Source organism: Macrotis lagotis, chromosome 2 (genome assembly GCF_037893015.1).
Source record: "Macrotis lagotis isolate mMagLag1 chromosome 2, bilby.v1.9.chrom.fasta, whole genome shotgun sequence".
NCBI lineage: Eukaryota > Metazoa > Chordata > Mammalia > Peramelemorphia > Peramelidae > Macrotis > Macrotis lagotis.
The window spans coordinates 326,822,242-326,849,366 of record NC_133659.1 but is presented as its reverse complement, the minus strand read 5'-3'; the positions used below and the strand labels follow the sequence as shown (position 1 = coordinate 326,849,366).

The window sequence follows — 27,125 nt, the reverse complement described above, 5'->3', positions numbered from 1 at the left end:
TTTAATACAGATAAATGTTAAATACTACACATGGGTTCAGATAGTCAATGGCACAGGCACAAGATGCCAGAAAGGTACAAAGGTTATAAGAAAAACAAGGTTTTATAGAGGGGTTAATAGACTGCAAACTTCTTACAAGTGTATGATGGAATCATTCAATAAAGGAACAAGTATTTGTTAAATAGCTACTGTGTACAAGATTCATATTATATATGGTTATATAAAATTATATGTATAAAATACATATGGTTATATAAAAATCAAACAACTGTTGCTCTCAAGACACATTCTATTAGAGGAAACTACATTATTAGAAGCAGTTATTATATTGGACTTGAGAGAATATATAAAAAGTTAAATATTTTATGCCTTTGATTTCCACTTGATATTAATCATCTCACTTAAGAGGCATTTGAAATATGATCCTCTCAGTTTTATAATGTTTCTGCCATTTGCCTAGGTGTGAGACCCTTCTCATTGGGCTTCAGTTTCCTTACAGGTAAACCCTACCATGTTCCTTGCATCTCTCATGGCTCTTTTATTTGGTGCTGAAGACTCCATAGCATCTCTATTGGACCCTATCATTTTCCAGTTTCCCTTTGATATACTGTTGTCAGTGGCTATTTGGCTCATGAAGTGCCCACATTGCCACAAGGTGGTCTTTCAGTTGGATGCCTAGAAAGAAGTTTAACTCTATAGGACTTTCATAGTTTGAGGAGAAAATAGCCCTCTTTTTGTCAGTGATGGAATTCCTCAACTGGAGTTAAATTTGTTCTCATTAACATCCTGACTCTGAGTGTATGCTTAGAAGTCGTTCAGAAGTTAATTTCAGAAAGCTTGAGACTTGTGTGGAGAATACACATGACTTTAATATAAAATATTTTGCATGCAGTGAAGAAACCAGGGCTTTGTTCCCATTGCTAAGCTAATGTCTCCATTCTCCACTTGCTTTGTGCTTTGGCTAAATTATATTTGCATCATACTCATTTTGTGATTTTTTTTTCAATACTCTTCAATGAATCTAATAGCAAAGGCTTTCTTTTTTTTGGCTCCCTATGATGGAAGGATTTTGTTTTTCCTAACTCTCTTTTAGACTTTAGCTAAACAATTGGTAATATTGTACATGTCCTATGGGCCTATTCTGCCCATTTGTTCCTACCTAACTAGATACAAACTTTGTAGAGAAGACCATTGACTAGACATCAGAAAATTTGAATCTCAGACCTCACTTTGCTGCCAATTCTCAGTCAAAGAACTTTTCTTAAGATCCTATGATGCAACAGACACCATGCTAAGCAGTGGATATCTAATGACAAAGTGAAACTGTCCCCATTGTAAAGCGTTTACATTTTAATGAAGGAGATAACAAGAGCACACTGTATATCATCATATGAAAGACACAATAATAGATCCTGGGCTCATGATTTCTTTGAGATAGGGAACTACTCATTGAGGAAACTGCCTCTAGAAATGCTATTGCCCTCTCAAAATTTATGGTCTTGGGACAGTGATGTCTAATTCAAATAAATAGTGATCCCTGTGGGTTGCATATGACTTAGAAAAATACAAATCAACATTACCTATATCATATGTTTATTTATTTTGTCAAACATTTCTCAATTACATTTTAATCTGGTTTGGGTCACACTGGAGAGTTTTGTAGTTAGAGAGCCTGATGCCTCTGCCCTATAAAGTTGCTGGCAGAAACTAAGAAGTTAAACAATTTACCTAGGTGGCAAGTCAGTTTGTATCAATGACAGAAACTAAATTTAGGTCTTGCTGGCTTCAGGATAATCCTTTGCTTTGTACAAAACATCTAGGAATTAAAGACAAACCAATGTGAAAGCATTTTTTTTACAATAAATTGTAAATTCTGTTTCATTTTTATCCTGGTATCCATAGTGCTTAGCATTGTGACTGACACATAGTAGGCACTTTATGAATGCATGTTGAATCAATGAATGACTATATAAACCAATAGTGGGATTTGGGTTGCTTAAGTTGCTGCAATTCTCAGGGACCTTTTTACTCAATGCTAAATGAGGTGGTTGAGTTGAATGATTTCTAAGTTTTCTCACAGAACTAATATTATAGTATTATTCTATGGAACCCTTCTCTTTGGGATTCTCTGTTTTGTTTTGGTTTACTTTTTGGAAGGCAATGGAGGTTAAATGACTTGCCCAGGGTCACACAGCTAGCTAGTGTCTGAGGCTACATTTGAAGTCAGGTCCTCCTGACTTCAGGGTCGGTGCCCTTTCTCCTGTGCTGAATTCTCAAAGGGCTTCCTAACCCTATTTCCTATCAAAACTCAGGAAAAGTATTGGGTCCCATCAGTCAGACATTCTCAAAAACAACCTAGTCTAAAAAATGATATTAAATCCTCCAAAGAATTTTGGGCTTCGTGACTTAGGAGACATCTTGTCTGTAATATTATTCGTTCAATAAACAAGTACCTTTTGTAATGCAGACACTGTTATGGGTTCTGAGGAGACAGAAAAAAGGAAATAATGCCCTCAGAGAACTAACAATTTGTTGTGGGGTATGTGTACGTATGTGTGAAAACACACAAGTGATATGCCAAGTCATTTCTGAATAAAAGACACTAGCACTTTGTTGGGGAGGAGTGCAGACAGGATAGATCTTTGTTCAAGCTTTTCGTTTTTTGCTTTCTTAGTATTTAGTAGACTTATTATTTTTTTTACAATTCCACCACCCATAGACAATGATTGGTTTTGAGATTTTCCAGGGTATTTCAAAGCAATTTGAAAAAAGAAAATTATGAAGTATTTGTCTATAAACCGAATCTTTTACCGGTGCAATCTGCAATTTGTTAAAAAAAAAAAAGAAACTATTTAAGTTCTTTAAAAAATTTTCATTTCACTTATCCCTTTAGCAGAAAACTAGTGACCAGATGGGAGAGGTTATCTAAGTTGGGTCTTAACGGAAGGTAAACAATTCTATGAGCAGAGATGAGGAGAGGTCACATTCTAGACATTGGGAAAAGGCTCGAGACAATAGGAGAGAATAGGAGGGATAGGATGTGTGATGAAAAGTAAATTAGAATGTAGAGTGGCATCATGTACAATAGCAGGTAATAAGTCTAGCAAGTTTGGCTAGAATCAGATGGAGAAGTGAGAAACAAAAGAATTTTGTTATATGTCTCAGAGGAAATATGGAAACACTGAAGCTATTTGATTGATATTACTGAAGCATAGATCTGATCATGTCACTTTCCTTTTCAGAAATATCAATTGGGGAAACCACATGGATGGTAGATGAGAGAGGAGAGAGACTGGAGATGAGATTAATCATGAAGCTGTTGTAATAATTCAGTTGAAAGATGGCAAGAGCTTGACATAAGGTGGTGGTCATCTGAGTGAATAGAAAGGGACAGATACATATTTTAGAAGAGAAAAGGAACAAAACTTAGCACCTGATTGAATTTGAGTGATGAAGGAGAAGGAAGAGTTGAAAATGACTCTGCAAACCTGAACAGAAATAGGAACGTTTGGAAGAGGGGGATGGTTTAGGGGAAAATATAATCTCTAATACTTGATTTGGGATGCCTATGGAATGATTAGTTGATTATCAAGTGATGAAAAATTCCAATAGGCAGCTTCCTCAGAAGAGGAAGATGGACTGGATTAATAGATCTTGGAGATTTCTGCATAGAGATGATAGATGAATCATTTGGAGTTAATGAGTTCATCTAAAGAAAGCCCATAGAGAAAAAAGGTTCAGGAGAGAGTCCCGAGGCTCTTAAAATTTTTAAGGGGCTGCCGTGGGAGGTGATGGAGGACTCAGAGATTAAGGGAATTGTGCAGCCAATAGAAGTTAGAGATTGTACTAGAACCCACCATGTCTTCCTGATTCCATTGGCAGATACTATGCCCTGCTACCTCTCAAAATTGATTCTAAAAGGAAACTCAAAGGAATCTGTATTCTTTAAGCTTATGATTATGACCACTTCATTCCCCTATTTAGAAATAAACAAACAAAAATTGTCAATTCTTTCCATTTAGCTTACTGAATAAATTATTAATTCTTGGCTTTTTAGCATGCTGGCCTCTGCGGTACCTTCTAGCTCTGAGATTCTTATTATCATTACTACTCCAAAAATTCACCAGAACCTTTATGAAATAGGCACTGCATATACCATCATTATCATTTTAGAGTGGAAGAAAATGAGGCACTGAGAAGGTGAGTTCCTTACTCAAGGCCAGCTAGGCTAAGGTTGATGGAATTGAGCTTGGAACTTGAGTTCCTGACTGTGCTTCCTGCTCACTTCATCAGGGTGGTTATAGACAGAAATTATGACAGCTATTGGAGGTGTGGTGGAAAGAATGGATGAGAGAAAAAAGAGAGAGAGAGAGAGAGGCGGATGTAGACATATATATCATACTTCTATTTTCTCCTTTGTCAGTTGTCTGTTTACATACATGCAAACATGTAAATACCTAGTATACATACATATACAACATGGATGTGTATATAGATACATCACATCCTTATTTCCCAATCCCTATTCTCACCCTTCAAGCCCCCCCACCCCAAAACCAATACCTTTCAAGAAAAAGAAATACACCCAAATGTACACAATGTACACAACAGAACTCTTTTTGGCTCCAAGCTGCACCCTCAAGCCTTTTTCTAAATAGTGACTTTAGATTCTTTTTTGCAAGTCTGAAGACAGGAAAGAGGAATGGGGAAGATGGAATGAAGGGGAAGAGGATGGTTATATGTCTCTCTTTGTAGATGCCTTTAGGGCCCCCTAGTGGTTGTTTCAGCTCTCTGGCTTCCTGACTGAAACTGGCTCAGGTCCCCTTGACCCTCCCTGAGAGAGGCCATTCTCAATCTCTTTCTGACAGGCATAATATGAATTCAGAAATAAATAGATGGCAGTAGGTTGAGGAAATTTCACAATTTTATTTTAACCCTTCTGGAGGAGTGGGAAAGCAGGACATATTTTTCAAAAAAAGAAATGGGATTTAATTTGCATGACATAAGATTAAAGTCTTCAGAGCAGGGAAAGATCTTTTAAGATACTTTATTTTGTATTGCTCATGCAACATATCCTTTCAGTATTTTTCTACTGTGTTTGTCAGAGAGGACTAGAATTCATCAGTAGGGAAGGGGATGCCCTTGGATGATTCTTCCGCATATGTATTTTTTGTTTCTTTTTGTTTCTTTCTCTCTTTTTTTTTTTTTTTTTTTGGATTCAGGAATTCATCAGGAATCTATTGAATTATTCAAGATTCTTGAGGGTATTTGGACTTGGGAATTCAGCAGCATTTACTGACTTTTCAAAAGAGATCTTTCAAATCTGGTATTTGGGTGATGTTTAATAGAGCATTCACCTTCCAGGAGGTGACTTCCCTATGGAAAATGCTTCATTTTGACAAAGATTCCCATACTGCAGCATTCTGGGAAGCCAATAGCTTGGAAAAAAAACAACAAAGAAAGAAGAAGCAATATCCACTTTGGGATTTGGGCTCTTACCATTTAATTGATATCACAAAGGAAATAGTGAAGATGTTCATCTATTTTTGTATATCAGACTTGAAACTCTTTCTTCAGCGTACCTAACTGATGAAATGATATATCTTTCTTAAAGGGCACATAGCTTTTAATTCAGTTCAGTATGAATTCACAGAATGCTATTCAGCATAATGGAGAATGTTCTATAATGGAATTTTAGAAGTAAGAGCATCATTGGAATTCATCTTAATCTATTTCCCTCATTTAAAAATAAAGCAATTGAGGCATAATTATGGGAAGGAATTTTGCTTAGTCTCCCCAGCTAATTAGCTGAAAATGTGGGACCATATAGAATCTCAAAATTTTATGATAAGAGTTGGAAAAGCCATCAGAGATTATAGGTTTAAAGCTGAAAGTTATCTTAACAATCATGATTTGAGATGAAGGGACCTCAGAAGTCTCTAGTCTAATGTTAAATTTTACAGATAAAGAAACTGAGAATCCCAGGGTGACAACTAAGATCATATATTATTTCAAGTCAATCCTGGTATTTGATTCCAAACCAATTGCTATAAGAGAAAGGGTCAGAAGACCTGGATTCAAATTCCAGCTCTGGCCCAGTCTCTGACTTTGCCACATTCTACATGTTTTCAGGATTTTCCCATTTGTAACATGAAAGGAGTTGGAGAGATGTCATCTGAGGCTCGATCTAAAAGGTCACTTAGGTCTTCCCCTACACACACTGCCCTCTCACAGACTAACATATCCTCTGGATAATAATTTCTTCTTTTATAAATTGCTATGGTTGGATTAGATGGCTTGAGACGTGTCCTTCCTCCTCTAATTGGATTTTAGTGAGGGGATGCTGTGCTAACTCACTTCCTCCTGCCCAGCCATCTGAATCCCGTGACCCCATAGGGATCAGGACTGGATGGGAGGCAAACAGGGTTAAGTGACTTACCCAAGGTCACTGAGCTAGGGAGTGTCAAGTATCTTCGGCTGGATTCAGACTCCCCTCCTCCTGACTCTAAGGCCAGTGTCCTTTTCACTGAGCAGATAGCATATGAAGTTCCCTCCAGTTCAAGGGCTTTGATTCTACAATTCTTTTTTTTTTCCTTCTGCTACAGAAGCTGGGGAGTAATCAAGCTCAAAGATAGACAGTGAATGAGTCAAGGTCTCCCAGTTAGGAAGTGGAAGGCCTTGGGTTCGAATCCAGCTCCCCTACCTCCCAGTCTCAAGCAGAGTCGGACTCCAACTCTATTCCTTGGTCTACTCGGCAGTTCTTAAGGCTCACCAGATGCTGTCCCTTCACCCTTCTAACAGTCCCTTCTCCTCTGCCTTTTGCTCCCCCCTCTTATTTCATTACTCCTGCCTTGCTTGTAAATTTTAAATCTCTTCTTCCCTCCCGGGGTCACATCGCCTTTATTAATATGCTAATGTATTGTAATAATGCATTTTACACTACTAATGAAGTGAAACCCAACGCCCAGATAAAAATCAAGCCCACATCCTGGTTTTAACTTTGGGTGGGAGAAGGGAGGAGGAAGCCAGTGGGAAGGGGAGAGTGCCGAACGGACACTCCACAAATAAAGAAAAGAAAACATAAATCGGATCCCTTTGTTTCCAGCGAGTTCCGAACAGACCTACCCATCAGCAAGAGAACCGAAACAGCGTTGGAGCTAAAAGCTTTGACATTAAACTTTGACATTTTAATGGGTCCTGGGATATTAGATAATATTTTATCATATTACGCCCGGCGCTGCCAATGTAATGACATCAAAGCCAGATAGCATCTCCCTCGCCTGCTCCCAGGGAAGATGTACAGAGAGAGAGAGAGAGAGATGGAGAGAGACAGAGAGAGAGAAGGAGGGAGAGGGAGAGAGAGAGAGAGACAGAGACAGAGGCAGAGACAGAGAGACAGAGAGAGAGAGAGACAGAGATGGAGAGAGACAGAGAGAGAGAGAGAAGAGAGAGGGAGAGAGAGAGAGAGACAGAGACAGAGAGAGAGAGAGACAGAGAGAAAGAGAGAGATGGAGAGAGACAGAGAGAGAGAGGGAGGGAGGGAGGGAGGGAGGAGGCGGCTTGTCCCGGAGCCCCGGGTGCGCCCGGCCGGACTCTGCGGTCCCTGGCTCGCCCACTGGGAGAGCCCTCTTTGGGGAAGGAGGCTCCGGAGGCTTGTGGCTATGAGGGAGAAGCCAGCCTGGGCTGCGCCGGGTCAAGGGTGGGGAGGGGTCTCCAGCAGGCTCATCTGGAGGGTGCGCGCCCACAAACTGGGGGGCCAGCGCTGTTTGCAGGCTCCTCCTCCCCGCCCTGGGCGGGCACGTTGTCTCCATCGTCCCGAGGAGGGCCGGGGCTCCGGGGACCGGGGGAGGGGGCCGGGCAGCCTGCTGCCAGTTGTGGGGAGTCGGGGGCCGGGCGACCCTTTGCGGGGAGCCCTGGGGAGCTTGGGGAGGGGAGCTGGGAAAATCCTGGAGCCTTGGATCGGGAGCCTCTTCCTCGGGTCCCAAGTCGGGGCGGCCCCCCGCTTCTCTAGTCCTCTTCCCGCCCCCCGGGGCTCCCCCCCAGGCCACAGCCCCCTCCCCAACACAGCGCCGACTTGAAGTCTCCGGGGGGGCTGGGGAGCCCCCCCGGGGGGCTCGGAGGAAGGGGGGCTTCTGAGGGGTGGGAGAGCCGCCAAAAGCCGTGGAGAAGCTGGAGGGAGGGGCGGGGGGCGTGGGGAGGGCCCCGGGAGCCGCCCCCAGCCCGGGAGGGATGCTGTCCAGGCCCCGGTGCTGCCCTCCGCCGGGGCAGGGGCCGGGGGGGAGGGGGAGGAAGAGGAGGGGGCGGGGGAGGGGAGCCCCTGCCGCCCCCCGAGCGCCCCAGCCCCTCGGCTCCGATCAGGCGCGCACCCCGAGCGGCCCCCCCGGTGGGGGCTTCCCCGCGCCGCCCGGGGCCGCCGCTGCCGGGAGGGCGCCTGGGGCTCCCGCGCCCCGGATCCGGCCCGGGCTCCGGCTCCGGGTGTTGCGGCGGCCCGGGGGGGGGGGGCGAGGAGCCGGGGCGGGGCCGGGGCGGGGGCCGGCAGGGGGCGGGCCCGGCGGCCGGCGGCTCCCGCCGCTCCCATTGGCCGGCCGCGGCGCTCCGCGGGGGTCACGGGGCGGCGGGGGGCGGCCCCCAGGCCCCGCCCCGGCCCCGCCCCGGCCCGCCCCTCCTCCTCCCGCTCGGCGCCGTCCTCCTCCTCCTCCTCCTCCTCCTCCTCCGGAGCCGGCCCCGGCTCGCTGCTGCCCAGCTGGGGAGACACGCCACCGCCAGCGCCACTGCAGCTGCCGGGCCGGCGCGGCGGGGCCAGGCGGCGCGGCCAGGCGGCGCGGCCAGGCGGCCCGGGGCCCGCGGGGGCGGCGGCGCGGCCAGGCGGCCCGGCCCGGGGGCCGCTGCCCCGGAGCCCGCCCAGGCCGGCCGAGCGCGGCGGCCGCGGCCGAGGGCAGGCGGCGGCGCGGGGCGGCCGGAGCGGGCGGAGCCGCCTCCCGGCCCCTCTCCGGCCCGGCCGGACGCGCCCCCCTGACCTTCCCGGCCCCCGCGGCCCGGCCTCCGGGGCCCCGCGCCGCCCCGGGGCCCCGGCCCAGGAGCAGGCCCCGGGGGAGGGGCCCGAGGCCGCCCCCCGCCCGCCCGCCCGGGGCCCGCCCGGCCTCCCCTCCTCGCGGCGGCGGCGGCGGCGGCGGGCCCGGAGCGGCGGCGGGCCCCGGGGGGCACCGGGCCCCGGGGGGCACCGGCCCGGCCTCCCCGCCGCCTGCAGCGGGCCAGGTAAGCACGCGGCCCGGCCGCCCCCGAACCTGTGGCCGCGCGGACCCGGGGGACGGGCCCGGGGGACGGGCCCGGGGAAGGGCCCGGGGAAGGGCCCGGGGACGGGCCCGGGGCCCCGCCGCGCCCCGCCGCGCCCGGCCCACAACTTTTCTGTGGCCCGGCCCGGGCCGGCGCCGCTGCCCCGGGGGGGGGGGGGGGCCGGGACCGCCAGCAGCGGAGGGAGTGAACCCCGAGTGTGAGGGGAGCCCGCGGTCCGGGCTGGGGGGCGGTGAACCCCGAGTGTGAGGGGAGCCCGCGGAGGTCCGGGCTGGGGGGCGGCTGAGCCCCGAGTGTGAGGGGAGCCGGAGGTCCGGGCTGGGGGGCGGTGAGCCCCGAGTGTGAGGGGAGCCGGAGGTCCGGGCTGGGGGGCGGTGAACCCCGAGTGTGAGGGGAGCCGGCGGTCCGGGCTGGGGGGCGGGTGAGCCCCGAGTGTGAGGGGAGCCGGCGGTCCGGGCTGGGGGGCGGTGAACCCCGAGTGTGAGGGGAGCCCGCGGTCCGGGCTGGGGGGCGGTGAACCCCGAGTGTGAGGGGAGCCCGCGGTCCGGGCTGGGCTGGGGGGCGGCTGAGCCCCGAGTCCGAGGGGAGCCGGAGGTCCGGGCTGGGGGGCGGCATGGCCGGGCCCGGGCTCCCCGGGACACCTGACTGTTTGAGGAGTTGGGGAGAGGCCAGGCTGAGGTGCCGCGCACGTGCCGCCGGTGCCCGCGGGCTCAGGGGCCCCCCGTCCGCCGGGGACCCCCGCTGCAGACTCTGCTTGCCCTGAACACTGACCCCGCCACCTGCCCGCCGAGCCCCTCGGCCCCGGGCTCGGGACGCTTCACCCGCCGCGGCTCGGGCCGGCTTGGGAGCCAGCGCCGTGCGCGGCCCCCGTCCCCGTCCCCGTCCCCGCTGCTGCATCTGGGCTGAGCGGGCTTCCGCCGAACCCACAACCCGTGAATTTTGTCATTCAGTCCATTAAAAAGGATCTCCTCAGGGAGCGGCTTATATTTTCAGCGAATGTCACACAAAGTTTTACCGCGGCTTATGTAAGGGGCCCGAGAGACTGTCCCTCCACCGCTGGCTTCTAGGGCAGAGCCGTGGAGGCATTCCCCCTCCGGAGCAAAGAACAGAGTTCCTCTCTCAAGACACAGGCTACAAGTCCCCTGTCTCCCCATAATTGTAGAAAACGTCCCCCTCTGCTTTGGCTTTTTTCTTCTCCCCCCCCCCCCCCATCAGAACTGAGCTGCGGGTTATTCACGAGCTGAGGCAAGAATAAGGTTCTATCTTTTGGAAACGTATGTGTTTGCGTGCGTACATCAGCAAATAGAGGCTCTAAATAAATTGGCTTTTAAAAGTACCTTCCCGATTCAGGCTGTTGGGAGGTTCGGCCTTGAGGTTTCTCATTTCTTCTAATGTGCTTTTTTTTTCCCTTTTTGGAAACTATAGCTGGCAGAACCAGGATTACTAATCAATAATTAGAGAATCCAGTCCCCATCACTGTTATACCACCAAAAAAAAAAACCAGATCAAAGGAGAGGACCGTGTCTCTAATCAGGGTATGAACTTATGGGGACAAAGCAAACACGCCAAAAAAATAAGCGCCCAACAGGACAGAATACTATCTAGGCAGGTTTATAGGGCCCTAGCTTCAGAGCTGAAAGAGACCTTAGAGACCATCCAATATTATTCCAATCTTCTCATTTGAATACTGAGGCCTAGAGAGATCTAGTGATGTGTCAGGGGTCACTCAAGCCGGACATGGCATAGTAATGATTTGAACATAGATCCTTTGGATGACGTGACATCTGAATCAGTGGAGGGTAACTACCAAGTAACTTACCTAAGTGTTCCCTTTAAGAGATAAACTTATCTGTGACATTCATTTCTGCTGCATGGAAATGGGACTGGAGCCTCTAGGAATGATGTGGATGGGATTCTAGTCTCACTGAGGTTCTGGAAGTGCTTAAGGAGCATCAGAGCGTTGCTTGAGCCTCTGTCCCTTAACAATTCTTACAGAATGGGGAGAATGCATCCATCTAGCCAATGCATCCTGTAGTCCACCTGCACTAGCAGTATACTGGTGCTATTTTCTATTTCCTCTCTCATAGTGACACTCGACCCAGAGTGCTAAAAGCCTATGGTCCTTCTTGGTTTTCTTAGCGATGTCCTTAGGTGCTTGGATTCTAAAGGAGGCTTGTCAGTGATGAGGCTTGCAGCCCAGGAAATAACGGCCAGCCGTGACCCGGCAGACCTGCCATAAGTATTTAGTGTCAAGTGGCCAGGAGAGGCTAGATGATTATTTTAAAAGTGTCTGTGTGTACGTGTATTAGACAGACAGACAGATGATAGATAGATGAAAGAGCTTTCCTTAAGTAGTACTGGTAATAACTGGCTCTTAGAAGGCATGTTTAGCCTTCTCAAACATTTTTCTCCGAGGCAGTCTCAGAACAAGGTAGTATCAGTATTGATTTTTCTCATTTAAAGACTAGTTAACTCATTGTTGGCATTGATTTTACAGATGAGACAACTGAACCTCAGAGAAGTTGCTTTAGGAGGCTTGGAACCCAAAATATATAGGACTGGAGAGGACTGGAGAGACCACCTAGTCTCAATCTTCCCCTATTTTACAGATTAGTAAATGAAACTGCAGGAGAGACTTTAAGGGACTTGCAGGAGATGTCGGAGCTACTAAGCAACAGAGATAGGAATCATGACCCTGATAGACCTTCTAAGGAATGCAGCTACCAGGCAAGGCCAACCTTGAGAGTCTCACAGATTTTATGATTGGCATTTTATGATTTATAGCTAGGTAGCTAGTTCAAACAATAAATAGGATACTGGAGCCTGGGGTAAAGAAGTTTACATTCTGGATCAGATCCTTATGAGTTTCCTTTATAAGGCACTTAACCTCTGTCTGCCTCAGTTTCCTTATCTGTAAAATGGATTGACTATCCTAGGCTGGTGGGAGGAAAAAATGAGGTAATATTTGTAAAGTCCTTTGCAAACTTAAATCACTATAAAATATCCTATCCTATCATCATCATCATCAGCATCATTATCATCATCATCCCACAGTTAGCATTTTAGTTTCTGAGACAAGCTTCATATAATATGCAATTCTTTAGGATAAATTCAATAGTAGGGGACACCAGCCTCCTGTACATAGTGAGGTTGAGGGTGGCCATACTTTTTAATCATTCTTGCTAAGTGCTAAATTAAGTTGTCCCTCGGTTTGCTAAAGGAGTTTATGGATTGCTTTTACTCTCTAAATTTTGATACCCTGGGCCAGTGCCCCAGCTGTCCTGTCCTAGTTACATGGCTCTGCCCATGGGAACAGTTGTCCAAAGCACAAATTGAGTCAGTCCTATTTCTGAGCTCTAATTCTTACTCCACTATTGTGGGGACAATTTGTCCTCCAAGAGAAATGAAGATTTATCTGTCTGGTTTCTTAGAGGTGCTAGAGATGCTAATGAGTTAGTGTCCTAAAAGTGCTATTCTTTCCTTAGATAACAGGGCTGCTGGGATAGAAAATGTTATTATTAAAATGGCTGATGACAAGATATGTGTTCTTTATGGACCACTTTTCCTGTGGGCTTCCAAAGGTTGTCAGGGTAAGGAACATATAGTTTTTTTTTTTAATACAATCCCTTTAAGAACTCTATTACAAATCACCCTGACAGACTTTGATTAATTTGGGCTTGGAATTTGGAAGATTTGAATAAAAATCTTGTTCAAAATTTATTAGCTGTGTTAACCTAGGGAATGCACTTAACCTCCCTCAGTCTGTTTCTTCATCTGGAAAATGAGGAAAGTGAACTTGATGGACTAATTTCATCTGATTTTTAAATTTATGATTGAGGGACTTCTTTATTGTTGTAGTTTTTGTATTAGTAGTGGGGATAGTGATGATGATGGTGGTGGCATTGGTAGCAGTAGTAATAATAGTGGTGGTGGTAGTAATAATGGAGGTAGTGGTAGTAGTAGCAATAATGGTAATGGTGTTGGTGATAGTAACAGTGATGGTGTTGGTAGTAGTAATGGTGGTGTTGATAGTGGTAGTAATAACAATGGCAGTGATGGTGGCTGTAGTAATGGTGGTGGTAGTGGTGGTTGTAGTAATAATGGCATAGTGGTAGAAGTAGTAGTAATAATGCTAATAGTTTTGGTGATTGTGGTGGTGGTTGTAGCAGTCAATAATTGATTGAATTTCCGCATGTAGAGGTGATGGAGAGGCATTTGATATCTATAGGGAATAGAGTCGAATGTGTAGAATATGATTGATCTCGTAGTGTCAGAGATTTAATAATAATATTAGATAATTACTAATGTTTATATAAAGTGCTTTACAAATATTATCTCATTTACTTTTTACAACAATCCTGGGGAGTAGGTGCTATTATTATCTCTGTTTTACAGATGAGTAAAATGAGACAGGCAGAAATTAATTGAGTTCCTCAGAATTACAGGTGGGGGGTGGCTAGGTGGTACAGTGGATAGAACACCAGCCTTGGAGTCAGGAGTACCTGAGCTGAAATCTGACCTCAGACACTTAATAATTACCTAGCTATGTGGCCTTGGGCAAGTCACTTAACCCCATTTGCCTTGCACACAAAAAAAAAGAATTACACAGGTGGGGAATATCTGAGGCAGGATTTGAATTGAGGTCTTGCTAACTCCAGGTCCCACACTCCATCAATTGGACCTTTGTTGGCAAAAAACTTCCAAGGTCATCTGAGAAAGAGCCCAGATCTCAGGAGGCTGAAGTCACTTTTTGTAGGCGATGCAGGAATAAGAGCCCGGTTTTGAACCAGTGTCCTTCCCCTTCCCTTCCCTCCTCCAGTGGATTCCCTAGCCTCTTTGGCTCAGTAGATCCTTGTTTTAATCTCTTGTCAAATGGGCAGACATGTATTTGAGGAATTTGTAGGGAGTGATACTATAACCAGAATTGATGATAAATGAGTATCAGATTTAATTCTTCCCTGGATCATATTCTGACTGAGGAGATTCATTGTGCCCAAAATGTCAGTGAAATAATATACAGAAGAGAGATTTCAAGAGTCAGTTCTCTACAGGACTAGTATAAATAAATTGCTGCACTTGGGTAATAAGATACTTTCTCATGTTCTGCTTGGATTTCCTTCCAGATAATGGGACTATTGAAATGCCTGTACCAAGTGTGACTGGCAGAGAGGAAAAAGGGCCAGATTTGCATCTCAAATACCCAGATTGGAATTTGTTCTGCTGTGTGACCTTGAGCAAGTACCTTTACTTTTTTTTTGAGCCTCAGTTTCTCTATTTATCATGGGGGATCCTGATACTTATACTAGTTACCCCAAACCCTGGCCTGTGTTGGGCAAAGAACTTTCTTAAACCTCTAAGTACTAAATTATTATCTACAAAAGTAAATACTTGTACTGCCTGCATTTAAGAGGATAGCAGTGAGAATTAAATAAGATACGTCTTCTAAGGTACTTTGTCATTTTAGAGAAGTGTTGAGCAAAGCTTTGATACATGAACATTTTAGCTGGTAGAAGTGAAGAAGTATTCATAAGATATAGGCTTAAGACTGGAAGAGGACCTTAGAGTTCATCAAATCCAACTCATTTCAAGATGAGGAAACTGAGGCAGGCTATAGTTAAGTAACTTGCCCAGGGTCCCACATAATTGTCAGAGGCCAAATTCTTACTGGTTCTACATCCATCCTTAGGCTCCCTGGCTGGAGACTCATCCAGGGTCACATGGATAGTTTGTGTCAGACTCAGGATCTGTACCCAATTCTTCTCATTCTAAATTCAGTGCTCATTTCAGCATCCCTCCAGAGTGAATTTTTACAGTTTATTTTATAATTATGTGTGTATTATATGTATATTCATATATACATTTTGAATATTATAGGCACATACGTTCACCCCCAAAACACACATATATGTATATTGTTGTTGTCCAATCATGTCAAATGTGTTTCATAACTCCATTTCAGGTTTTTTTTGGGGGGGGGCAGGAAAGTGCTAGAGTGTTCTACCATTTTCTTCTCCAGCTCATTTTTACACATGTGTAAACTGAGGCGAATAGTGTTAAGTGACTTGCTGAGAGTCATAGAGTTTGTAAGTATCTGAGATAAGATTTGAACTCAGGAAGAAGAGTCTTCCTAACTCCAGGTGAGGCATTCTGTCTACCTGGCTGAACTCCACATGTGCCCATCAAGATTTCCCTGGGATGGGGTAGGAAGGAGGGAGAAATAAGGATAAGGAACGGTCAGATGAGAAAAATTTATTCTAGCCATGAAGGCAGCTTCAGCAGGTGCTTGACTTTTGTTTTGCCACTGGATTTCAATGACTCTGGAAGAGAAAGTGAGGCTGATGACTTTTCTCAACTACCTTCTTTAAATTCAGTTCACACATATCAAGATATCACCTAGGATACCATGTTCCTCTTTGAAAATGAAAAAGGAACAACAATACCCTTATTTACATGTATATATAATGCATACATATAGACATATAAATATACATATATATATATTTAATAGGATATGGCCTGTATATATACTTTATACATACACCTATGTATCTATATGCAGTCACACACATAAATTCACACATGTAGATATATAGATATAGCTATAGATATGAGATAATTCTTTCATTCAACACTCTCCTTCAATCTTCCACATAGCTGCCAAAGATATTTTTTTAACATTGCAGGTGTGACCATATCATTCACATCCTTTCTCCCCTCCCAATAAATTCCAAAATTTCCCTTTGCTAAATATTAGATGAGACAAGACTTGAACCCCGGATTTTCTGCCTAAAACTGAGACTCCCTATAAATTATGCCAGTCTGCCTTTATTCTTATTTTATGTCTAAAATTTATGAAGCCGAATGCTCTGACTCCTGTAGCTAATAGGTATCCTAATTTGGAATTTAGAACCACAGTCTTCTTAACACTAAGTCTAGTGGGTCAGCTCCTACACCAAGTCATGGGAGGTGGGTGTCTGAGGTTGCTGGTAAGCACAGTCCAATGTTGCCCAGTTGTATTTTCAGTCCATTCCAAAGTCTTTCTCCCCTGTTTCTCTGTTTTATAGGGGGAAAAAAGCTATTAGCAATGCTAATAGCAAAAAGTTCCCTTCTCAGCCATAACTCTGCCCTCTTGTGTACATGAATTACATCTGGGTCTTTCATTATATGATTATGCAACAGTGGGGGGAACTGACGATGTTGTTTGAGAAATGATATAGTAGAAAGACTTCCAAACAGCTCTTTATAGACCAAATTCCATTCTGAACAATTTTCTTCTCTGTGGAGTTATGGAGGTTTCCAACATTAACTATGAGTCCCTTTGGTTCAATTGATTGAGTTTTGGCTTGAATGTTCTGTACGTGGTTGTTTTTAGGGTGAAAGGGAACAGTTTAAGAGGAGCACAGTGGGAGGATGGGTAGTAGGAAGACGAAGGACAGACAGATTTAGTAAGGGGAAGAAGCACTTGGTTTGGAGAGCTATAAGAATAATCATTACAGCTTATAATCAGGGGACAGAGCAAGGCAGAATAGGTGGATGATTGAGAGAGGCAGAATTTAAGGAATAACTTTATTTAATTTAAGGAATAACTTCCAAGTAACTAGAACTAGATAAAAGTGGGATGGGTTACCTTTGAGGGAAATCTTAAGTCCCCATGGTTAGATTCTTTTGGTAGATGCATTTGTGTGGGATATGGTAGTGCATATTTCTATGGAGGTCCAGGCTTGGCCCTTGGGGCTCCGTGCTTCTGATTTCTAAAGGAATTTTTCAAAGTCACAAAATCCTTTATTCTGAACTAGTAAGTAAAGTGTATGAAGAGTGAATGGGGCAAGGTCAAGTAGGTTAGTTTAATTGAAGTCAGTGATTCATCAGCTAGTTGTTAAGCTAGATATTAAATTATTAATTACAAGACTTCCTCCCCTTTTTACATATGAGTTAGTAGAGACTGGTCATGGAGGTGACTGAGGAGCCTGTGAATTTTAACCTTTCTTTATTCCTGAACTTTGGGTGAGCTGGAAGAGATCTTAGAGGTTGTCTAGTGAGATCTCTGCATTTTGTAAAGGGCAAAGCCAAAGCTCTGGGAGATCAAGGGACTTGTCCAAGGTCAAACTGCCATTTTCACACCCAGTATTTCAAGACAGGTATTCTGATTTCAAAGCCAAAGTTCATCATGTCTTCCTTGTCATTCTATCTTCTGTGCCTTAGGATGTTGGAAGGAGGGAAGGAGGAAGGAAACAATCCTATATTAAGTTCCTAACAGGTGCTATACATTGTTTTAAACGTATTAAAAATCTTTCATTTGACCTTCCCAACAACACAGGGAGCTTATAGTCAAGGAAACTGAGGTAGAAAAAGGCTAAGTGACTTGTTCAGGATCTTGTTCAGATCCTCCTAGATTCAGTACTCTATCCAAAGGGTCACCTAATTGTCTAGGAATTTGAAAGGACCTTTCAGAAAAGTGAGTCTGGGGTACCACCATTTGTGGGTGTGTCATAGACCATTTTCTTGCAATTTGATGACATTCATGCATCCCTTCTTCAAAATTTTTTTTTTAGATTTTTTGCAAGGCAAACGGGGCTAAGTGGCTTGCCCAAGGCCACTAGGTCATTATTAAGTGTCTGAGGCTGGATTTGAACTCAGGTACTTCTGACTCCAGGGCTGGCATTCTATCCATTGTGCCACCTAGCCACCCCTCAAATTTTTTTTAATGCAGAAATACAATATACAGAATAACAAAGGTTTCCAATTATACTGAGTACATTTATCAAATTTTGGGGGAGAATGTAAAAGAGTATATCGATCCCAGACTGAGAATCCTTGAGAAGCCTCAGAGAAGGCATCTTTGGGACAATTCTAGTAGATGAGGGGTGATGTCTATTTCATCTTAGTTGCACACGGTTTTGATTTCTTCCCTGAGGACTTTCTATTTTGAGGAATTTTCATTCTGCATAGATTGGGCTGTTACAAGCAGTAGTTCTGATAACATCTATTAAAATGTTCTTAAATATTTATGGCTATAAATGAGTATTTATGAAATCTCTATGTTAGGTCTATCAATTCATTGGCAGCGGTTTTGTCCCTGATGACGCGTTGATTCTAGTACAGCTTGTAGGATTATTTTATTAATCCATAGTTTTCTTGCATCTGAATGGGAGGAGGCCTGACCTACTTCATTGATAGATATATGCTATTGTCCAAGAGAATATACTTTGAAAGTGAAGCAGGATAAAAAAAAAAAAAAAAAACTAATATGAACTCTTTGGCGTGGTGGTGATAAGTTCTGTGGAAATGCAGAATCCATTAGGACTATGCAGATTTATAAGGCCATCGACTTTCAAGCAGCTAGCAATTGCTTGTTAACTTGGAATTTATTGGGAATCCCTATGGCCGTTTGTTGGTTGTGGGCAGCAGTAAGATCCCTCGCCTGGAGCACACATCAGTCCCTGATACTGAGTGATTTTCTTTTAATACTGTGATAAAGTTACTAATTGTTCCAGGATCAAATTGTTGATTATTGCTCCTGTCAACCTCCAAAACCCAGGATGGAAATTGGAGCAGTTTATTTTTGTATCTGGAATCATTCTATGTAAAACTTACTCAGAAGGCCCAGTAGAGAGCATTGGGTTTTGTGGTGCCTGGGAAAGGATGTTGACTTTGGTGTTAGAAGACCTGAGTTCAAATCCTAACTTAACTATTTGTTACTTTTGTGATTTCAGTAAAATTACTTGACTTGGGTTTTCTTTTTTATTTGCAAAGGACTTGGTTAAATAATAATAATGATGACGATTGTGATGATGGTGGTGGTGGTGGCAGTGCTGATAACTTATAACTTGCCTATATTAGGGTTTGTAGAGTTTTTTTATATATATCATCTCAATTGAACCTGAGTATAATACTGCAAATTATTTATTTTTATAGAGGCAATTAAGTCTTGCAGTGGTTAGAGCACTAAACCTAGAGTCAGGAAGACTTGAGTCTCAGACTCTTAAGAGCTATGTGACCCTGGTCAAGTCAGTGAACCCTGGTCTGCCTTTATTTGTAAAATGAAGGTAATAACAGAATTTATTTCTCAGGATTTTTGTCAGAATAAATTGATGATATTTTAAAAATACAATGCCCCACACCACAGTTGGTGTTGAATAATTGAGGCTTATGAATATTATGTGACTTCCCCAGGGTTTTATAGTGCCTGTGTATAGGATTCAAATTCAGAACTTCTGGGCTGCTAAGTTCAGAATAGCTTATTTATGTATTTTAATTCCCAATTTAATGCAAGCTCCCTAAGAAGAGAAAGTTTCTTTCCCTCCTCCTTTCTATTTCTTTCTCTCCCTCTTCCTTTTTATGTTTCATTTTCTCTCTCCCTCTCTTTCTGTTTCTTTCTTCTTTGGGTAAGTCTCTTAACCCCATTCACCTTGCCGAAAAACAAAACAAAGCAAAAGTATGTCCTCTCACCAAATATGTATTCACTATGATATGCAGTCCCTTTTTTCCCATACCATCCCCATATTCCCCCCGCTTCCCCCATTGTACAAAGGAAGAAATAATGGATTTATCATTCAATATGGATTAACATCATAACTTTGGACTAAGGTCACTTGTAGCTTTGAACCTATGATCTTCTGAGAAGTGACTATCTCTTCATTAGAAGAAATCCAATAATGATGCCACCATAAAGGGTAGAATGTTTTAAAGCTACCCTAAAGACTCAATCTAAAATATCAGAAGGCAAAAACAGAATATAGAGAGGGAAAAAAGTTGTTGCAGGGCCAGCAGATTTGAGTTCAAATAATAATTCTGCCACTATTGGTTTTGACCTTGGTCAAAAAAAAAAACATATATATATATATATATATATATATACTTTCTCAGCCTTGAGTTCCTTATCTGTAAAGAGTTAGGAAGTTGAATTAGATTAATTTCTCTTTCGCTTTTGGATCTATGATCCTAGTTATTGATAAGCATAGGCTAAGGCTACAGTTATAACCAGTTAGGTAGTAAAAAAATAAGATAACTTCCTTTTTACTTCCCCATCACATAAGTATTTTGTTTGTGGATCTAAACTAGCTAATATTTATGTCTTTGCAAGAATATATTTTTTATCCATGAAGTACAAAATTCATTGACAATGAAAGATCTGCCAGTAGATAAGTGCTTTCATGGTAGCAACATTAAGTTCTCAAAAGAAGAAATTCGAACAATCAACATATGAAATCATGGTCTGAATAATTAACAATAAATATGAAAGTTAAAACTAGTTTTATTCTCTATCTAGTAATAATTTTGAAATACTAATGGAAGTCATACCTGGAACATGGTAGACATTTAAAAAATGTTTATTGATTGATTGGAGTTCCCATTTAAAAAAAAAATCTGCATGAGTTGATTAATTGAGAATGTGCCAGACCTTACTTGGACATTATACCTGCCCAACCAACCAGTAGATTGACCTTGGTTGTTCTGTGCTGGGAGGATAACCTTATGAAAAACAATGTAGTCATTCATTAGAGTGGATAATCAATTGAAGCAGGTCAATCAAAAATGTGTTGAAGCAGGCTTATGTTAGGGCTGAACTCTACACTGCCCCAAATGAATATTTGAATGTTACAAGTACCATCACTATGGAAGACATTTGATAAGGATTTTCTATGGCTAATCTGGTTAGTTCTCTTATTCCATAAGTTATTCATGAAATATTAAAGTGCCCAGGGGACTGACTCTAGCATAAGGGGAAGATTCTGTGTGGAGGACTAATGGAACAATGGGAACAAGAATCCTTCAGAATGAGAAGGTACAGATGATAGATTGTAACCTCTGCTCACTACAGATGCTAGTACATTGCTATCTTCAATTGTTTTAGGAAGAATAATGAACAATGTTAAAATCTGAATAGGAGGGGAACATAATAGCCTTCCCAACAAGTGGTCATGGATATACCCTTTGTTGAAAGAACTCTAAATCTCTAAATGGAGTTTACTCCTTTCTGAGGCAGCTAAGGCCACTTCAACTTGTTCTCATTGACAAGAATTGCTTCCTTACATCGATAAATCTTTGTCTCTATGCTTTCTACAGAGAAGACCTTAGAGACTACTCAGTCCAAGAACTTTTCATTTCACACATTCATCATGTTTTTGTGATGGAAGAGGAGCAAACTGAGATCCATGACAGGTGAGGTGACTTGGCCAAGGTCACGTAGCTAGTTAGTGGTTCAGCCAGGACTGGAACCTAGGTGTTTTGAATTTTATTTTCCTTAGGAATTAATGAGCATTTTTGAACTATGGAAGTTATCTTCCTATCACAATGAATCTGATGTTGCTGTAAGTTAAACAGCAATCTCATTTATTTCCCTTTATTTCACACCAGAAAACTTTATTAAGGATTTAATATGTTCCATGCATTTTGCAAACACTGGGGGAAAGACAAGAAAAAGAAAGGGAGGGAAGAAAAGGGAGAAGGAGAAATAAAGAGAGAGGAAGAGGAAAAGAGAAAGGGAGAGATAGAAACAGAGAATGATATGAAGGAGGAAAGAGAGGAAGAGAGAAAAAAGAAGGGAAAAAGAAAGAAGGGAATGAAAGGTGAGAAAAAAGATGATCAGAGAAAGAAAAAGAGGGAGAGATGGAGAATGGAAACAAGGAAGGAAAGAAAAAAAGGAAGAGAAAGAATGAATGGAAGGAAGCAAGTAAAAAAGAAATAGAGAAGAGAGAAAATGAGACAAAGAAGAGAGAGAAAAAGAGGGAGAGATAGGAATGGAAAGAAGGAAATTCTGTTCTTAAGGAACTTGCATTATATTGGAAATTAAAATATATAAATAATTATTTACACACATGATAATTCAAAGAGTGAAAAAGCAACCAAGAACTTTAGGAATGGCTTCCAGTTAGATGTCACATTTGAATCAAAGCCTTAAAGTTAAGAATTCTAAAAACTTCAGATTAGGAAGGAGTTTATTCCACTGAGGATTAAAGATACAAAAGTTTGGAGATGGAGATGGATGGAGTACATTGTACCTGAAAAGGAATATTGAGGGCATGGGGGCAGAGTAGCATTTCTGTTCTGTATGAGTTTAATATATTTCTCCAATTTACTTAAAATCATTTCTTCCTTTCCATCATTCCCTTTTCAGTCCAGTTACCACAGCTTGTTAAGGCTAAATTTCATTTTGCATTTGAAGCATAAATAGACTTGAGCTTTGCTTTAGGAGTCTGAGACTTAGCCAGTATTTCAAAGGGGCCAATAAAGGGGCAGGGTTGATTTTGGAAAGTGCTTATAGGAGATTTGGTGCATGCTTTACTTGGTAGTTTAGAAATGTGTGCTGTGAGGGGTGGCTAGGTGGTGCAGTAGCTAGAGTACTGGCCTTGGAGTCAGGAGGACCTGAGTTCAAGTGCGGCCTTAGACACTTAATAATTACCTAGCTGTGTGGCCTTGGGCAAGCCACTTAACCCTATTTGCCTTGCAAAAACATTAAAAAAAAAGAAATGTATGCTATGGAATAAGGAGGGAACATGGATCTCTAAGGAGAGTATGAGGTCCATCCCTTTGATTTATAAGTAATGAAAAGGAAGCTCAAGAGATTAAGTGATTTTACCCAAGGTCACACTAGTCATAAAAGGAATTTGAATCTAGATCTTCCTGACTCCAATTTTAGGTCTCTATCTATATTATATGCCATCTCTCCCATAGAGAAAATACATATTTGGCAGAAGAACGTAATTTTGCTTTGTTTTGTTTTTTGAAAAGTAATTGGGGTTAAGTGACTTGCCCAGAGTCATACAACTAGGAAGTATTTAATGCCTGAAGCTGAATTTGACCTCAGATTCCCTGATTCCAGGGTCAGTACTCTATCCATTGTACCACCTAGCCACCCTAGGACATATTTTTGGAAATGGAGACAAGTCATGATTCAACTCATCAAAATTTGTCCGTGCAGTTTTTGAAAATATATTTTGAAAAGATTGCCTCTTTTCATTACCGTCACCCCCCCCCCCCAAATCAAACAAAGCTAAAACAAAAATCCCCAAACCCTCAACATCTCTTGTAAGGAAAAAAAAAAAAGGTAAAACTAATCAACATGGGGCAGCTAGGTGGTCCATTGGATAGAAAGTTGGTCCTGGAATTAGGAAGACCTGAGCTCAAGTGTAGACTCAAACACCAGCAGTTTGCTCAGTTTCCTCACCTGTAAAATGAGCTGGAGAAGGAATGGCAAACCATTTCAGTATCTTTGCCAAGAAAATCCCAATTGGGGGTCACAGAGAGTTGGACATAACTAAATTGACTGAACAGCCACAGTCAATGCTGGGTCTATGCTGCATAGTGAATACACCATTGTACAGTCATAGCCCTTCCCCCTCTCCCCCCTCTTCTTTATCAAGAGGAAGGTAACTAGGTGGCCCAGTGAATAGAACACTAACCTTGGATTCAGGAGGATGGGAGTTCGAATTCAGCCTCAGACACTTGATTCTTACTGGCTCTGTGACCTTGGGCAGGTCACTTAATCCTGGTTGCTTCACATCCAGGACCATCTCCAGTTGTCCTGATCCATGTCTGGCCACTGGACCCAGATGACTCTGGAGATGAAAATGAAGCTGATGACAGCACAGCCCCCCCACACTCAAATCCAATTCACGTGTTTATCATGGCATCATTTCCCTGATGTCATGGTCTTTTTTGAGAACAAAGGACAAACATCAGCATCATCAAGTGGAGTGTTTCATTTTTCTGACCTTCAGGATCAGATTGATCATTGTGTTCAATTGATTGACTGATATACTATCCATTGATCAGCCCTTCCCTGACTGATGAGCAGCAACTTCGTTTCTAGATGTTTGCTACCATAAGAAATCATACACATCTTTGAAAAAAAAAACAGGGTCTTGAATTTATGTTATCCTTTATCTGCATCATGGCCAACTTGTGTGAGAAAAAATCTGAGTTAAATTTGAAGTCAAAGGTTGTGTATTTGAATCCTGCCTTCTACCAAGTTTTTTCCCCCATGAGAGAGGGCAAATCATTTGACATCTCTTGGCCTCAGGTCCTCATCTAAAAAGTGAGAGGTTTTGATTTGGCACCTCTGAGTATCTTTCCATCTCTACCACTATAATCCTATCCAGAAATTCATGCAGCCTCTATCTTGTATACGTCAGTGCTTAATAAATATTTGAATTTCATTTAACTCATCCTTGGCTCCACATACAGGAATTGGCAAAACTGGATTTTCTGACTCCGTGTTCAATATTTTTCCCATACTACAGAGATCATAACTGATTAACTTAGAAAGTAGAACCCTTTTACCCTATTCTTCTTGTGAGGATATCTCTTCTTTAAGGTAAAAATGTGTACACATAAACAGACACAAATACAGTGATTTTTAATTTAATTTTTGATTTAAAGTGTCATAAGAGAATATGAAGTAATAACAGGATCAGATCTCCAGATTTCTTTTTTCCCCCCCTTTAACTTGATACTTTGGATGTTTGTCTTCCATACTATTCAGGACTCAAAGTAACTTGGGGATAAGTCAAGGATGGGAATGCTGACCTGTCCAGTATGGGTAGTAGCTGCTTCTCCTTACATTGTAGTCTTTTTCTTCTACAAAATATTTGGGTGTAAGTGGACATATGTCTCCCTTACCATGATGGTGTCTTCATGAACAATGAATAGAGGAACCTTCTAGATCACAAGACAGTCATCCTGCATCCCCTAGTACTTTCTGCTCCCCCTTTTTGAATGTACATAAAAGTAACTAGGTGGTACTCTGAATATAGTGTTGGGTTTGGATTCAGGAAGACTTGAATTTGAATCCAGCTTCAGAGTCTTAACTATTAGCAGCCCTGCTCTAGTCATTTTGTTTTTTTCAGACTCAATTTCTTCATCTGTAAAAGAGGGATTATAATACAGTTCAACTCTTACAGTTCTTTAAGGATAAAAAAAGCCTCTCAAGTTTCCTCATAGAACCTATATCATAGAATTATTTTGAGGTTCAAATAACCTTTCTCAGTCTCAGTTTTCTTACCTGTGAAATGGAAATAATAACTGCATCTAACTTTCATTATTGTTGAGAGGAACAAATGCTAAGGCATCTCTAAAACATTTTGTAAACTCTAAAGTGCTGTTTACTTCTGGCCATTTTTACTGATACTTTATGTTCTCTTCACACAATAGAATTTTCTTTGACTTCTGAAATATCTATAGCAGATACTTATGGAGCTCTGATTTTGTCTATTCACTTCTGGTTGTTATGGGATAATCTTCAATGAGACCCTGCTCTGATTCTTTGTTGTGGAGTCAAAGTTACCTTAAAATTTGAAAACTTCATCAGATCAACACAACCTCTGGTAAGTCCTTTCCTGCCTGGCTGAAAGAGCTTCTTAAGTATCTACCTTATTGGTCCTTATTGTTTCTGTCCTCTGAGTACCTGCTGAAGTAGAAGGACTCCACAAATAGGCAACTAATTTTATTCTCCTGTATTCCCCCCCCCCCCTCACATTTTTGCTTATAGCAATCCATGGGGCTATCTACCAGGGACTTGATTTTTTTTTTATTTTTCTTTTAAATTTTTTTCCCCAAAATAGTTTTCAACATTCATCCTTCTTTTTTAGCTTTTAAGTTCCACATCTCTTTCTGAGATTACAAATATTAGAATTGGACAATAAAATTGTTAAGATTGAACTCTTATTCTTTGGATCTCTAAGACTATTCATTTTATTTTATTTTATTTTATTCTTTTTTCTTTATTTTTTTTAGAGTTCCACATTTTTCTCCCTTCCCTCCCCCTTCTCATAAAGCAGGTAAAGGTTGTACATGTGTAATTCTGTCAAATATATTTCCATATTAGCCATGTTGTAAAAAAAAGAATTAGAACTAAAAGGAAAAGAACCTGAGAAATAAAAAACATAAAAGAAGTTTTAAAAAGTAAATATGGGGGCGGCTAGGTGGCGCAGTGGATAGAGTACCAGCCCTGGAGTCAGGAGTACCTGGGTTCAAATCCGTTCTCAGACACTTAATAATGACCTAGCTGTGTGGCCTTGGGCAAGCCACTTAGCTCCATTTGCCTTGCAAAACAACAACAACAGCAACAACAAAATCCTAAAAAAAAAAAAGTGAATATGTTTTGCTTTGCATTCTATGGCATTTTCCATTACAGGTTTCTCAGAATTTTCCTTGATTGCTGAATTGCTGAAAGGAGTTGCATCTATCATGGTTGATCATCTCACAATGTTGGCTATTAATGTGTACAACTTTATTCTAGTTCTGCTCATTTTGCTCAGCTTCAGTTTATGCAAATCTTTCCAGGCTTTTCTGACGTCTGTCCACTCATGATTTCTTATAGAAAAACAGTACTCCATCTCATTCGTTTATCATAACGTGCTCAACCATTTCCCAATGGATGGGCATTCCCTCAATTTCTAGTTCTATGCCATTGCAAAAAAGAGCTGCTATAAATATTTTTGTACATATGAGTTTTTCCCCCATTTTTCTGATCTCTTTGGGATATGAACCTAGTAGTGATATTGCTGGATCCGCCTTTAGGGCAGAGTTCCAAATTGTCTCCCCGAATGGTTGAATCAGTTCACAAATCTACCAACAGCTCATTAGTATCCCAGTTTTTCCACATTCTCTCAATATTTATCATTTTCCTTTTTTTTTGTCATTTTAGTCAATATGAAAGGTGTGAGGTAGTATCTCAGCTGTTTTAACAGAGTATGATTCTGAAAGAGGGAGTAGACATTGTTTCAATCCATATCAGTAGATATTTCATTCCATATGAGGAAGTCACAGATTTTTTGAAATATTGAAGAATCTTAAAAGACTAATTGCACTGCTTCTTCTAGGATGCATTCACT

At 42.5% G+C, this 27,125-nt stretch overlaps 1 protein-coding gene across 1 annotated transcript in view; it reads left to right on the top strand.

Annotated features, from left to right (window-relative positions):
- Positions 1-9,167: 9,167 nt before the first annotated feature.
- The window catches only part of LOC141515328 (xylosyl- and glucuronyltransferase LARGE1-like), a 313,686-nt gene continuing 295,728 nt past the window's right edge, over positions 9,168-27,125 (top strand). Inside the window, exon 1 of the mRNA XM_074226787.1 lies at positions 9,168-9,255. The gene's annotated coding sequence lies outside the window, so the exon portion shown is untranslated. The remainder of the gene's footprint in view (positions 9,256-27,125) is intronic.